A 16,720-nucleotide genomic window follows, 5' to 3' on the forward strand; every position below is an offset into this window, starting at 1 on the left:
TGCAGCAACGGGAAATTTGAATTATTAATGGCCGTTTTTTTGTTGGTGGTTGATATGTTTGGCATACATTTTAAAGTGAAAAACAGAGTCTCAGCATAATTGCTTTAACGTGGAATTTCCCTATAGATAAGAAGAAAAACATAAAATACAAGAGGGGAAAAAAAGAAGAGAAACACAATAATGCAGTTGTATACAGGTCGGTGCCAATACCATAAATCCAATGTGCAGGGGTACTGGAATAATTGAGGTAGGTACAATATGTACATGTAGGTATTTAAACAAGGTTAAAGTGACTAGTAGCAGGATAACTACCAACGATAATGATAATCATAATAATCAACGTAGCAGCAGCGAATGGTAATAGTAGTCACTATAATCACTATGGCAGCATGTGTGGCCTCAGTAGTGAGTGTCTCAGTAGTGAGTGTTTGAGCAGGGGTGCATGAGAGTGTGTGTATGTGGGTATGTGTGTATGCGTGAATGAGAAGAGTGTCCGTGTAGGAGTGTGTGCCTGAATGGTAGAGAGCTATGGATAAGCATAGAGTCAGTGCATGTAGTCAGTGTGGATAATCTGTGGGAGAAGGGTAGCTATTCAACAGTCTTATTGCCTGGGGAAAGAAGCTGTCTCTGAGCCTGTTGGTCCGAGACCCAATACTCCGGTACTGCCTACCGAACGGGAGCAGAGAAAACAGTCCATGGCTCAGGTGGCATGGTTGTCTTGGATGGCCGGGAGTTTGCACCCAGTGATGCGCTGGGCCCTCCGCAACACTCTCTGTAGGGCTTTGTGTTTGTGGGCAGAGATACAACCACTGAGGATGCTTTTGATTGTGCACCTGTAAAAGGTCCTGAGGGCCCATACCAAATCTCTTCAGCCTTCTGAGAGGGAAGAGGCATTGTCACGACTGTGCTGGTGTGAGAGGACCATGTTAGGTCCTCAGTGATGTGGACACAGAGGAATTTGAAGCTCTTGATCTACTCCACTGCTGCCCACCACACTAAAAGGACTCTGACCTCCACCTGTGTCATCATTGTCAGTGATCAGGTGTACCACAGTCATGTCGTCAGCAAACTTAATAATGGAGTTGGAGTCATGCGTGGCCACACAGTTGTGGGTAAACAGGGAGTACAGGAGGGGACTAAGCACACACCCCTATGGGCCTCCATGTTGAGGGTCAGTGTGGCGGAGGTGCTTTTTGCCTACCCTCACCAGTTGCAAAGGGAGGTGTTCAGTTCCAGGGTGCCAAGCTTGTTGATGAGCTTGGAGGGCACTATGGTGTTGAACACTGAGCTGTAGTCGATGAACAGAATTCTCTCTTGTCTGGGTAGGAGCAGTGTGGAGTGCAATTGAGATTGCGTCATATGCGGATCTGTTGGGGTGGTATGCTAATTGGAGTGGGTCCAGGATGTCTGTGATGATGGAGTTGATGTGTGCCATGATCAGCATTTCAAAGGACTTCATGATGACATGATTACTGATATGACTGGTACAGAGCAGTAGTCATTGTGGCACATTGCCTTAGAGTTTTTGGGAACAGGAATGATGGTAGTCAGCTTGAAACATGTAGGGATTATAGACTGAGATAAAGTAGAAGTAGAAACTGTCTGTGAAGATGCCAGCGAACTGGTCTGCTCATGCCCTGAGGACGCACACTTGAATAACTTCTGGCCCTGGGGCCCAATAACGATTGTTGACCCGATTAAAGTCTTACTAACGTCAGTCCGAGATCACCCAATCCTCTGGAACAGCGGGGGCCCTCTAGCAAGGCTCTGTGTTGTTTTTGTTGAAGCGTGTATAAAAGCATTACATTCATCTGATAAGGAGTCGTATAAAAGCATTACATTCGTCTGAGTCATCATTGGGTAGTTTAAAACTGGGTCCTCTTTTATAATCCGTAATAGACTGTAGTTCTTGTAGGGCGTTGGAGACGGTGTAGTAGGATTCCACCTTATTCCTGTATTGTCTTTTCGCATGTTTGATGGCCTGTGGAGGTAGTGGGACTTCTTCTAAGCGTTCTTATCCTCGACTGTAGCCTCAGGGTTATGCTGGGTATACACTACATGATTTTGCCATTCCAGACACGTTTTCATGATCGGGGTGAAATCCTATGAACTTGGGCTAGGATCAGTACATCGGGACTCGCATAGTTTGAACAGGTCAAGGACTCACCGATGATGGCTTTTCCATTCTCCGGACCCCTGTTGGATGTCCCGATAATGTAGTATGAGAGAAACTCAGGGCAGGATCAACTACGGAATCAATGTGTAATGTAAGATTTTAGAAGTTGTGTAGTGTATGAAAAGCCTTAGCTGCTATAGCCCTATGTGCGGTGTCTCTGTCCTTTAGCTTGGCGCGTATCTCATTGTTCATCCGGGGCTTTTGGTTGGGAAAGCAGTAAACTTTCATTGAGGGGACAACGTCACCGATGCACTTTCTTATGATGTCAAAAACTCGTCAAAGCCATCACTCGTCACAGTCCCAGAACATATTCCAGTCCGTGCCAACAAAGCAGTCTTGTAGCGTAACCTCCACTTTATCTGACCATTTCTCTATAGAGCGTGTCACAGGCCCTTCCTGCTTGAGCTTTTGCTTGTATACAGGAAGTAGGAGTATAGCGTTACGATCTGATTTGCCAAAGGGGGGTCAGGGTGAGGGCATTGAGGGCCCTTAGTGACGCAGAGTTAAAATCCCCGACTACAATAAGTGCAGCCTCTGGGTGCGCAGTTTCCTGCTTGTGCCTCGTACAGATCATTGAGTGCCAGTGAGATGTTGGCTTGAGATGTTATCGTCACGGCTATAGGGAGATAGAAGGGTCAGCATTTGACCATCAGGTATTCCAGGTTGGATGGCACCCAATGACACCCATACCCTATGTAGTGAGCACTGGTCAAAAGTAGTGCACTTTGTGGGGAATAGGGTGCTTTAAGACTGGGTGGTTTTGTAGATAAGTGCTTCGTAGTATTCTTTGACGCCGCAGCTAATATAGCCTCCATTGTAGATGCAAACACACACGCACATCCATATGCGTGCACGCATGCACGCACACACACACACACACACACAATGTTGTGAGGGCGCAGTGCTTCAGCCGTTAGCGCTGCCTCACTGCAACACAAACAAGCCCTGCGAAAGCCCGAAGACAGTTCACCAATGTGAATATACAATACACACACACGCACGCACACATACATCATACTCCTCAGGGACTGGAGGCATACAGCGGTCACAATGTCCTTTTGCTTTGTCACATACGCTGTGACTATATATGATACTAAAGTGCAAGTTACATACAAACACGCACACACACATACACAGACACACACATACACGGACATGCTCACCACAGGAGGTTGGTGGCACGTTAATTGGGGAGGACGGGCACATGGTTATGACTGGAGCGGAATCAGGGGAAAGGTATCAACAACATCAGACACATGGTTTCCATGTGTTTGATGCCATTCCATTCTCTCCGTTTCAGCCATTGTTATGAGCCATCCTCCCTTCATCAGCCTCCACTGGTGCACACACACACGCATGCTTTTGCTTTGCCTAGCTGCTCCACCAATTATAAAATTGTGTCGAATCATACACTGCATTGCACAGTCAACTCAACGTTTTCCTTACGTTTTTCTTGCTGGCCTTTAAGTGAATTGTGGAGTAGAGTGGAGATGAAAGTGACATTTTCATTTAGGCTATTGCTTGTTCATGTTGCTACAGTAGCTCAGTATTTCTGTCGGAGAGAAAGAGAAAGAAAGGAGAGTGTGTGTATGTGTGCATGCATGTGTGTGTTTTTACGTATGTGTACTGTCTGTGTACATGCGTAAGAGAGTTTTAAGAATAGCATGCTATACTGTATTTTGGCATTGCGTGACTGTGTGTGTGTGGCATTGTAAATCCCTTGACACTCTCTGTCCTTCTGGCTTGTTTGGGTGACAATGATTAAAATGACCCATGACAAGATGCCTCCTCTCTCTCTGTCTCTATCCTCCTTTGTCTCTGTCCTCCTCTCTCTATCTCTCTCTCTGTTTCTCCATCCTCTTCTGCCTCTATATCTTCTCTCTCTGTCTTTATCATTTCTCGCTCTCTCCCTTTTTCTCTCTCTTTTTCTCTCTCTATCAGGACCTCATGGGACCCTTTTTACCTCACAGGACCTTGTGCAGTACTGGGGCTCGGAAAAAGCATGAACAAATGCTCCAAAAACAGCCAAATAGGTTATTTTAGAAACAAAAAGCTCTCAGTATAGTAATGCAGGTCTTTAGATATTGTACACATGCAATTATGTCATTCTGAACTTTATCCACAATGTTACATTCCATATTGTGCAACTAGAGCTGTTTCCCCTATCCAGTTTCCGTTTCTAAAAGGATGTATTTTGGTGTTTTTGTAGCATTTGTTCATGTTTTTTGTTTTTTACATGAAAATGCTTCTTCTGTACTGCACAACGAGGATCAGGAAATGACTTGCTGGTTGGGGTAACTATCTTAAGAATAAGTGAAATCGTGTCTGGATGTAACGGGATTCTAATGACTAACACCTGCCTCTGATTGAGAACCATATCAGGCCCAAACAATGAAACAGACAAACAAGACATCCAACATAGAATGCCCACTCAGATCACACCCTGACCAAACAAAACATAGAAACATACAAACAAGACATCCAACATAGAATGCCCACTCAGATCACACCCTGACCAAACAAAACATAGAAACAGACAAACTAGACATCCAACATAGAATGCCCACTCAGATCACACCCTGACCAAACAAAACATAGAAACAGACAAACTAGACATCCAACATAGAATGCCCACTCAGATCACACCCTGGCCAAACAAAACATAGAAACAGACAAACTAGACATCCAACATAGAATGCCCACTCAGATCACACCCTGACCAAACAAAACATAGAAACAGACAAACTAGACATCCAACATAGAATGCCCACTCAGATCACACCCTGACCAAACAAAACATAGAAACAGACAAACTAGACATCCAACATAGAATGCCCACTCAGATCACACCCTGACCAAACAAAACATAGAAACAGACAAACTAGACATCCAACATAGAATGCCCACTCAGATCACACCCTGACCAAACAAAACATAGAAACAGACAAACTAGACATCCAACATAGAATGCCCACTCAGATCACACCCTGACCAAACAAAACATAGAAACAGACAAACTAGACATCCAACATAGAATGCCCACTCAGATCACACCCTGACCAAACAAAACATAGAAACAGACAAACTAGACATCCAACATAGAATGCCCACTCAGATCACACCCTGACCAAACAAAACATAGAAACAGACAAACTAGACATCCAACATAGAATGCCCACTCAGATCACACCCTGACCAAACAAAACATAGAAACAGACAAACTAGACATCCAACATAGAATGCCCACTCAGATCACACCCTGACCAAACAAAACATAGAAACAGACAAACTAGACATCCAACATAGAATGCCCACTCAGATCACACCCTGACCAAACAAAACATAGAAACAGACAAACTAGACATCCAACATAGAATGCCCACTCAGATCACACCCTGACCAAACAAAACATAGAAACAGACAAACTAGACATCCAACATAGAATGCCCACTCAGATCACACCCTGACCAAACAAAACATAGAAACAGACAAACTAGACATCCAACATAGAATGCCCACTCAGATCACACCCTGACCAAACAAAACATAGAACATACAAAGCAAACTATGGTCAGGGTGTGACACTGGACCCTTCTATAACATGAGGGGTTAAATGCGGAAGACACATTCAGTTGTACAACTGACTAGGTATCCCTTTCCCTTTCCAGTTACATAAAAATAATGATTTGGATGCAAAAGAAAAAGCTAAATTCTCTTTTAACATTTGATATAGATATAAATATCTGCTTTGTGTCTACATGTTGTGCTTTCAGAAGTCTAAATTGGTTGCTACATCTCTCTTATACAGGTCTCTCTTTTCAGTATTTCACCTTGGATTTTCACCCAAGTATACACTCACAAGCACCTCCCTTAAAACAAAAGAAATTGTTTTTTTTTCATTCCTCCTGTACTCACACATCTCATTTAGCTTCCGTACTTTATCTGTGTTTACCAAGATCTACGTTTGTAGACAAGATCAATTCACCCTCTCTCTTTTCATTTGTTTCTACACAGCTCTCTCTTCATCTCAGCCTGTCTGCAGTCTGTCAGTTTCCTGGCTTTTGTGTGGTGTTCTGTTTCTCTGTGCCTCTGTTATTTAATTATTTTTTTTACCTTTATTTAACTAGGCAAGTCAGTTAATAACAAATTCTTAACCTTCTCTCCACTTTCTATTTCCCTTTTCTCTCCCCCTCCGAGGCTCATAACGCCTCTGAATCCTTGGCTCTCTCGTCACTTCTCTCTCCCTCTCCTTCTCTCCTCCTCCTTTTTTAAACATTGATTCATGAATGTATTATGCGAGTCAGAATAGAGCTTTGACTCTTTGTCCCTCTCTCCGCGTGTCATTGGTCCAGAATGAATCATTAATGTGTTTCCGGGCAAAATTAGGATCACAATTGTTTTTGGTTTTGGAATGTCGCTATTCAGGATACATACGACTAATAAAACTTGAAACTTGAAACTATTTTAAACATTGGGAGCTATCAGCATCTTTCCTCAAGCTCTTTTCTCTCTTTCTCTCCCTTCTTTTTCTCTTTCCCTCCATCCTCCCACCACCATTTTGTTTGTCCCGCTGTTAGATGAACAGAACAGATTTTTAAAAACTTTTATCCATCCTCGGATAAAATGCAGCGCATACTAAGCAGATGGGGAGGCACTGGATTGGTTGAGATACTCAGATAAAATCAGCTATTTCTTTATGTGCATATGCCTGTGGTGCATCAATATATCTACAGTATGCGTGCATGTACGTGCATGCATCAGCATGTTTTTGTGTGTGCCTCCCTCTGTGTGTGCACATGTGGCTTTTGCAGTACTGCATATTTATTTTCCTGTGTATAACGTCTGTGTATAACGTCTCTGTATATCATCTTAGGGCATCTGTTTGTGGTCATTTTTTTGCTATCTGAATAGTTTATGGGTAGATGCAAAAAAGCACCTCACCATTATTTACCCCAAAAACGCTCTTCTATTATTTATCAGTGTTCTCCCAAAACCAAAAGCCTTTAATCTGATTTAGAAGCACTTAGTTTATTCTGTTTTAGAAGGCTTTAAGAGTCTTGAGTTTCTTGGACATGATGTGAAGAAACTCATGAGTGACAGGTGTCGTTTCCAAGCCGGATCTTCAATGGCCATTATAATATTACAAGCACACCCTGTTATGAATGTAAATGACTGTTATCATGTCATAAACACAGAGTTCTGTTCTTATGACATCACAAACACAACCCGAGTTCTAATCTCAAATGGCCATTATGACGTCACAATCGGAGTTCTCATCTTAAATGGCCATTATGACAAATAAAATATCACAGGCCAAGTTCTATTTGGCCAATATGACAACACAAACACCCACCTAATGGCCATATGACATCGCAAACACAGGCATAGTTGTCATTATGGGTGCGTTCATAAAATTCACTCTGGAGTGCCAGAGTGCACTCAGAGTACGCTCTGGGCAGTCGTAAATTCATAGCGTTATCAGTGTTCATAAATTCAGAGTGTTTCGCTCGGAGCACACTGGACGAGGACTAGGGTTGATCCGAGCGTTCAGACCTCACAACAGCAGCAGTCAAGCACCCAAGGTAACTGGCTAAAGTTGGCTAGCTTGCTAGCTACTTCCAGACATAAATGAGAAAACACCTCACTAGCCATTTTTCTCACCCTAGCAGAGCTGGTTAGTCTTTCATGTTATCTAGAACGTCTGTGACTGTAACTGTGCTGCTGGCAACAATTGAATTACGTTCTTTTGCTGACATTTACTACCAGTCATATTCAACGGATGTTGCGCATTCGTAAATCCATCAGTTATTCTGCTACTCATTGCTGGAAGACAGATCTGTAAACTTAAGTGGAAGGAGTGGAGTGGAGAAGATGGGTGGAAAGAGGGAAGGGAGGAGGAATGCCTGTTGTCCTGGTCATAATTTTAAATCCCCTCATGACATTCCGCCGGTGAATCTGATACCCCTGTTCACAGAAGGCATGGGGAGATTACACACACACACACACAAGCACATGTGCACACAAGCAGCTGTGCGCACACAGACTGATTATTCTCGGTCCACTTGGACATAATTGGGACATCAGCTGTGACCTCTCTGGCAGAGAGGAGTGTGTGTAAGCGAGAGAGAGAGAGAGAGAACGAGAGAGTAAAGTAATGAGTATAAAACCAAGAGCGAAAGAGAGAGACAGAAGAGGACATGTGGATAGGAGAAAAGAGCGGGTGAGTGAGTGGAAGAGAGAAAGGGCAAGCGTGAACTCCAGCCTGGGACTTGTCTGTCAACAGATTATCCCCTTGAGAGTAGCCTCATCTCTCAGTGTCTGTGTGTCTGCTCGGGCCAGGTCCCCGAGCTCCCCTCTAGATGTGTGGAGGGTAATAAGCACAGTCTGACCACAGCACTATCTCCCCTGGGCTGCCTGCCGAAGCTCTGGAGCCTTCGAGCCTCAGCCATACCTGAGGTTGGATGTCACATCCGCTTATCGGTGCTAACGAGGGACCCGCAGGCAATCTGATCAAAACTCCACTGGTTAGTGTGTGTGTGTGTGTGTGTGTGTGTGTGCGTGCGTGTGTGTGTGTGTAATAGGGGGACTGGAGAATATAATGAGGATTCCCTTACAGAAAAAGTATTTCACATGATTTTACATGTGGAATATAACATGATTTCACATGAAACTTCACGTGAAATCATGTGAAAACGTGTTTTTGGAACAGTTCAAAAGTGACCAAATGTTTTCACGTGTAGTTTCATGCAATCACATGTCGCTTTACATACTGTCACACGTTATTGCATTAACTTCACATAAAATCATGCGATCAAATGAAAACTTATTTTTGGAACACTTCATGTGAAATGCATGTGGTTTTTCCATAAGGGTTGGCAGTAATGCTGTATCTCCAGAATGTCTCCTTTATTTCGCCAGTCTGCTCTCATTCAGCAAACCATCTCTGACCTCCCAATAACCCCAATAGATAGCACAGAGTAGAAGATACTGTAGCCTCAAGCTTCCTCTCCTCTTTTCCCACAACTCTTCCCTTCTTTTCTTTCCATATCATTCAATCTCTTCTGTCTTCTTTTCCTAGCCTGTTCCTGAAACACCCTCGCCTTGCTATGTTGTCGACTCGCTGTGCTGTGTTTGCCAAGGTCCTTGTTTACAGAATCTCCACAACTGTGCATGTTTGTGTGTGAACCTGGTGTGATGGAGATTCAGTAAGTCAGTCAGTCAGTCAGTCTCTCTCTCTCTCTCTCTCTCTCTCTCTCTCTCTCTCTCTCTCTCTCTCTCCCTCTCCCTTTTACACTTAGCTCTGAAACCCTAGCGACAGTTCCTATTGGTTGAGCCTTTACAGCGTGGGAGCCAGGGAGCCAATCAGCACACAGTTCAACAGGGTCATCATTACCCATGGAGCAGTGCAATTATACAGAGCAGTCGACATCCCGTCCACGCACACGTACCTACTGATAGAGCTTACATAGTGCACACAACCCATCCATCCATGTACACAGCGCACTCTACTGCTGATCCACATACAAATACCTCTCTTTGGTCTGAGCATCCCATCCACGTACACATACAGTACCTACTGGTACAGCCGTGATTACACGCTGTGTCTAACATCCCATTGGCTATACTGCTTACATACCGTGCCAAGTATCCCATCCACGTAAACATACCTATATATATCACTTGCATACTGAAATTGACTGTGCATCTCAAACCACGACGCTTAGCTCCTTGTCAAATTGTTTTGATCCAGAGTAGCCATTTTATCAACAACTGAACAGCAATATATTGTCAGATGCATTGTGAAGAACATGGTCCACCACCCAAAGGACATCCAGCCAACTTGACGCAACTGTGAGAAGCATTGACTGTGGAATGCTTTCAACAGTCAATGCTTTCAACACCTTGAAGAGCATTCAGACCCTTTACTCAGTACCATTAATTCTTGGGCATGAAGCATGAAGCTTGGTCTCTCCAGAGATGTTCGATCGGGTTCAATTCTGGGCCCAACTCTGGCTGGGCCACTTAAGGCCATTCAGAAACGTGTCCCAAAGCCACTCCTGCTTTGTCTTGGCTGTGTGCTGAGGGCCATTGTCCTGTTGCAAGGTGGACCTTCAACCCAGTCTGAGGTCCTGAGCGCTCTGGAGCAGGTTTTCATCAAGCATGCCTCTGTACTTTGCACCATTCAATCAAATGTATTTATAAAGCCCTTCTTACATCCGCAGATGTCATAAAGTGATAAAAAAGAAACCCAGCCTAAAACCCCAAACAGCAAGCAATGCAGATGTAGAAGCACGGTGGCATGGAAAAACTCCCTAGAAATGCAGCAACCTATGAAAAAACCTAGAAAGGAACCAGGCTCTGAGGTGTGGTCAGTCCTCTTCTGGCTGTGCCGGGTGGAGATTTTTAGAGTGCATGGCCATGAAGGCCAGATTGTTCTTCAAGATGTTCAAACGTTCATGGATGACCAGCAGGGTCAAATAATAATCACAGTGGTTGTAGTGGATACAACGGATCAGTATCTCAGGAGTAAATGTCAGTTGTCTTTTCATAGCCAAGCATTCAGAGGTCGAGACAGCAGGTGCAGTAGAGAGAGAGAGAGTCAAAACAGCAGGTCCGGAACAAGGTAACACGTCCGGTAAACAGGTTGATACTGGAGCAGCAGCATGACCAGGTGAACTGGGGACTGCCAGGAGTCATCAGGCCAGTTAGTCCTAGGGCTCAGGTCCTAGGGCTCAGGTCCTAGGGCTCAGGTCCTCTGGGAGTGGAGGGAGAGAGGGAGAGAGAGAGAGAGAGAGGGAGAGAATTAGAGGGAGCATACTTAAATTCACACAGGACAACAGATAAGACAGGAGAATTACACCAGATACAGTGCCTTGCGAAAGTATTCGGCCCCCTTGAACTTTGCGACCTTTTGCCACATTTCAGGCTTCAAACATAAAGATATAAAACGGTATTTTTTTGTGAAGAATCAACAACAAGTGGGACACAATCATGAAGTGGAACGACATTTATTGGATATTTCGAACTTTTTTAACAAATCAAAAACTGAAAAATTGGGCGTGCAAAATTATTCAGCCCCTTTACTTTCAGTGCAGCAAACTCTCTCCAGAAGTTCAGTGAGGATCTCTGAATGATCCAATGTTGACCTAAATGACTAATGATGATAAATACAATCCACCTGTGTGTAATCAAGTCTCCGTATAAATGCACCTGCACTGTGATAGTCTCAGAGGTCTGTTAAAAGCGCAGAGAGCATCATGAAGAACAAGGAACACACCAGGCAGGTCCGAGATACTGTTGTGAAGAAGTTTAAAGCCGGATTTGGATACACAAAGATTTCCCAAGCTTTAAACATCCCAAGGAGCACTGTGCAAGCGATAATATTCAAATGGAAGGAGTATCAGACCACTGCAAATCTACCAAGACCTGGCCGTCCCTCTAAACTTTCAGCTCATACAAGGAGAAGACTGATCAGAGATGCAGCCAAGAGGCCCATGATCACTCTGGATGAACTGCAGAGATCTACAGCTGAGGTGGGAGACTCTGTCCATAGGACAACAATCAGTCGTATATTGCACAAATCTGGCCTTTATGGAAGAGTGGCAAGAAGAAAGCCATTTCTTAAAGATATCCATAAAAAGTGTCGTTTAAAGTTTGCCACAAGACACCTACCTGGGAGACACACCAAACATGTGGAAGAAGGTGCTCTGGTCAGATGAAACCAAAATTGAACTTTTTGGCAACAATGCAAGACGTTATGTTTGGCGTAAAAGCAACACAGCTGAACACACCATCCCCACTGTCAAACATGGTGGTGGCAGCATCATGGTTTGGGCCTGCTTTTCTTCAGCAGGGACAGGGAAGATGGTTAAAATTGATGGGAAGATGGATGGAGCCAAATACAGGACCATTCTGGAAGAAAACCTGATGGAGTCTGCAAAAGACCTGAGACTGGGACGGAGATTTGTCTTCCAACAAGACAATGATCCAAAACATAAAGCAAAATCTACAATGGAATGGTTCAAAAATAAACATTTCCAGGTGTTAGAATGGCCAAGTCAAAGTCCAGACCTGAATCCAATCGAGAATCTGTGGAAAGAACTGAAAACTGCTGTTCACAAATGCTCTCCATCCAACCTCACTGAGCTCGAGCTGTTTTGCAAGGAGGAATGGGAAAAAATGTCAGTCTCTCGATGTGCAAAACTGATAGAGACATACCCCAAGCGACTTACAGCTGTAATCGCAGCAAAAGGTGGCGCTACAAAGTATTAACTTAAGGGGGCTGAATAATTTTGCACGCCCAATTTTTCAGTTTTTGATTTGTTAAAAAAGTTTGAAATATCCAATAAATGTCGTTCCACTTCATGATTGTGTCCCACTTGTTGTTGATTCTTCACAAAAAAATACAGTTATATATCTTTATGTTTGAAGCCTGAAATGTGGCAAAAGGTCGCAAAGTTCAAGGGGGCCGAATACTTTCGCAAGGCACTGTATAACAGACTGGCCCTAGCCCCCCGGCACATAAACTATTGCATCATAGATACTGGAGGCTGGCCCCGTCCGACTATATCCCCAGACAGGTCCAACCAGGCAGTAAATGACCCCACCCACTTTGCCAAAGCACAGACCCCACACCACTAGAGGGATATAAACAGACCATCAACTTACTACACTGAGACCAGGCTGAGTATAGTCCACAAATATCTCCTCCCCCGCACGAGCCCAAGGGGGTGCAAAATCAGACAGGAAAGATCACGTCTGTGACTCAACCCACTCAAGTGACACACACCTCCTAGGGATGGCATGGAAGAGCACTAGTAAGCCAGTGACTCATTCCCCGTAATAGGGTCAGAGACCAAGAATCCCAGTGGAGAGAGGGGAGCCGGCCAGGCAGAGACAGCAAGGGCGGTACGTCGCTCCAGTGCCTTGCCGTTCACCTTCGCACACCTGGGCCAGACTACAGTCAATCATAGGACCTACTGAAGAGATGAGTCTTCAGTAAAAACGTAAAGGTCTAGACGGAGACAGCATCTCTCACATGGATAGGCAGTCCAATCTATAAAAATGTATTGATATAGGAGAAAGCCCTGCCTCCACCTGTTTGGTTAGAAATTCTAGGAACAATAAGGCAGCCTGCGTCTGTTCATCTTTTCCTCGATCCTGACTAGTCTCCCAGTCCCTGCCACTGAAAAACATCCCAGCAGCATTTTAATTTTTAAATGTTTTGTTTAACCTTTATTTAACTAGGCATGTCAATTAAGAACAAATTCTTATTTACAATGACGGCCTACCGGGGAACAGTGGGTTAACTGCCTTGTTCAGGGGCAGAACGAAAGATGTTTATCTTGTCAGCACAGGGGTTCAATCCAGCAACCTTTCGGTTACTGGCTCAATGCTACCTGCCGCCTCATGATGCTGCCATCCCCATGCTTTACCATAGGGATGGTATTGGCTAGGTGATGAGCTGTGCCAGGTTTCCTCCAGACCTGACACTTTGCATTCAGGTCATACAGGTAATGAGTGGAGAACAGGAGGGCTTCTTAAAGAAAAACGAACCGGTCTGTGAGAGCCGGAATTCTTACTGGTTGGTAGGTGATCAAATACTTATGTCATGCAATAAAATGCTAATTAATTACTTAAAAATCATACAATGTGATTTTCTGGATTTATGTTTTAGATTCCGTCTCTCACATTTGAAGTGTACCTATGATAAAAATTACAGACCTCTACATGCTTTGTAAGTAGGAAAAGCTGCAAAATCGGCAGTGTGTCAAATACTTGTTCTCCCCACTGTACTTTCTAGCTACATGCACCCTAAAGACTCTGGCAAGTGTGCTAGTCTATTGTCACTTTTATTATGCCTGCACATCATGGTTCACCAGCAGCCCCAAACATCTAAAGAATAAGCAACAGACCAGCAAAAACAAGCTTGGAAGAATTGTGCTTAAACTCCCCTCTCATACTCATCTGGAGGTCGTTATTTTTTTTCTGTATCTCTGTAATGTGTCTGTTATCTATGTAATTGTATATGTATTTATGTAGAAAATAGGGACCACAATGGAAATAAATCCCTGACTTTATTGTGCAATCCCGGTCACTTAAAAAAATATTTGTATTGTATATGTCAGTGTAGGCTCCTCAGAGGAGGGAAGAGGAGGACCATCCTCCTCAGTGTATTTCATAAATAATAATAACAGTGAAACATTAAGTTATCCTTTTTTGATAAAACTATACTAAATATATTCACATGCTCCCAAATAATTTATTAAATAAATCTTCAATTAAGGTCTACAGTAGCCTCAACAGCACTCTGTAGGGTAGCACCATGGTGTAGCCGGAGGACAGCTAGTTTCCATCCTCCTCTGGAGGCTTGTGGTTCTCACCCACTTCCATAGACTTACATAGTAATTAGCACTTCTGGAGGACGTTCTCCAACCTATCAGAGCTCTTGCAGCATTAACTGACATGTTGTCCACCCAATCAAAGGATCAGATAATGACTCTAGTACTGAAATAATAAGCTACAGCTAGCTAGCACTGCAGTGCATAAAATGTGGTGAGGAGTTGACTCAAACAGAAAAAAGACAATAGTTGAAAAGTTCTTTAATTAATTTCCTAAAAAATGAAGGGGAAGCAAGAGAAAGAGAGAGAGAGAGAGCTAGCTATGTTTCTTATTTTTTTCCATTTTAATTTCCACTTACTTAGCTAGCAAATGCAGCTAGCTAGTTTAGCCTACTCAAACCTAGCTGGCTATGGCTATTCAACACTGGAACTCTTACAAGTCAAGGTAAGGTTTTGGTTTTATAAATGTATTGCCCCTGGGGCCATACTAATATGGTGACAACGACGTAGGCTGTGTGAAGCGTTAAGTGGTTATGATATGAAGGTTTGGCTTGGGAAGTTAATTCTGCCTGGTCACAGACAGCTGATGTGCTGTGCACTGAAGTCCACAAGCGAAGGGAGAAGGTGAGAGGAGGAGAGTGTAGATGCGAGAAGGAATTATCAACAACACAACGAAACCCAACCAAATCATGAAAAAACAAAAAGATAATTACTTGACTCATAGGAAAGAATTAACAAAAAAACAGAGCAAACTAGAATGCTATTTGGCCCTAAACAGAGAGTACACAGTAGCAGAATACCTGACCACTGTCACTGACCCAAACATAAGGAAAGTTTTGACTATGTTCAGACTCAGTGAGCATAGTCTTGCTATTGAGAAAGGCCGCCGTAGGCAGACCTGACTCTCAAGAGAAGACAGGCTATGTGCACACTGCCCACAAAATGAGGTGGAAACTGAGCAGTACTTCCTTACCTCCTGCCAAATGTATGTTCATATTAGAGACACATATTTCCCTCAGATTACACAGATCCACAGAGAAGCAGCAAGATTTGTGACCTGTTGCCACAAGAAAAGGGCAACCAGTGAAGAAAAAACACAATTGTAAATACAACCTATATTTATGTTTATTTATTTTCCCTTTTGTACTTTAACCATTTGCACATCTTTACAACACGGTATATATACATAATAGGACATTTGTAATGTCTTTATCTTTTTGGAAATTCTATGAATGTAATGTTTACTGTTCATTTTATTTTATTTCACTTTTGTGTAGTATCTACTTCACTTGCATTGGCAATGTTAACATATATTTCCCATGCCAGTAAAGCCCCTTGAAAATGATCCAACGATCAAAGGGCCCTAGGCTACCTGGCTAAAATGCTTGCTCGCTAGTTCTATTCAAGGGCAACGTTAGCTAGTTAACATTTTTTACTTAATTTTTTACCATTTTTATTTCACATTTATTTAACCAGGTAGGCTAGTTGAGAACAAGTTCTCATTTACAACTGCGACCTGGCCAAGATAAAACAAAGCATTGCAACACAAACAACAACACAGAGTTACACATGGAATAAACAAATATACAGTCAATAATACAATAGAAAAAGTCTGTAAACGGTGTGTGCAAATGAGGTAGGATAAAGGAGGTAAGGCAATAAATAGGCCATAGTGGCGAAATAATTACAATATTGCAATAAATACTGAAGTGATAGATGTGCAGAAGATGAGTGTACAAGTAGAGATACTGGGGTGCAAAGGAGCAAAATAAATCAAATAGAAAACTGTATGGGGATGAAGTAGTTAGATGGGCCAATTACAGGTGAGCTATGTACAGGTGAAGTGATCTATGAGCTGCTCTGACAGCTGGTGCTTAAAGCTAGTGAGGGAGATATGAGTCTCCAGCTTCAGTGATTTCTGCAATTCGTTCCAGTCATTGGCAGCAGAGAACTGGAAGGCAGAAGGAAGAATTGGCTTTGGGGGTGACCAGCGAAATATACCTGCTGGAGCGCGTGCTACGGGTGGGTGCTGCTATGGTGACCAGTGAGCTGAGATAAGGCGGGGCTTTACCTAGCAAAGACTTATAGATGACCTGGAGCCAGTGGGTTTGGCGACAAATATGAAGCGAGGGCCAGCCAACGAGAGCATACAGGTTGCAGTGGTGGGTGGTATATGGGGCTTTGGTGACAAAACAGATGGCAC

General features: G+C 43.4%; 1 protein-coding gene across 2 annotated transcripts in view; it reads left to right on the plus strand.

Annotated features, from left to right (window-relative positions):
- Nucleotides 1-16,720, plus strand: part of LOC110508413 (leucine-rich repeat and immunoglobulin-like domain-containing nogo receptor-interacting protein 3) — a 60,292-nt gene that overhangs the window by 12,274 nt on the left and 31,298 nt on the right. The window contains exon 1 of one of the 2 annotated variants that reach the window (XM_036966695.1): nucleotides 8,364-8,700. The exons of the other annotated variant lie outside the window; for it this stretch is intronic. The gene's annotated coding sequence lies outside the window, so the exon portion shown is untranslated. Of the gene's footprint in view, nucleotides 1-8,363; nucleotides 8,701-16,720 lie in introns of those variants that run through there. 2 annotated transcript variants of the gene reach the window in all.

This window comes from Oncorhynchus mykiss, chromosome 28, assembly GCF_013265735.2.
Source record: "Oncorhynchus mykiss isolate Arlee chromosome 28, USDA_OmykA_1.1, whole genome shotgun sequence".
In the NCBI taxonomy this organism is placed as follows: Eukaryota; Metazoa; Chordata; class Actinopteri; order Salmoniformes; family Salmonidae; genus Oncorhynchus; species Oncorhynchus mykiss.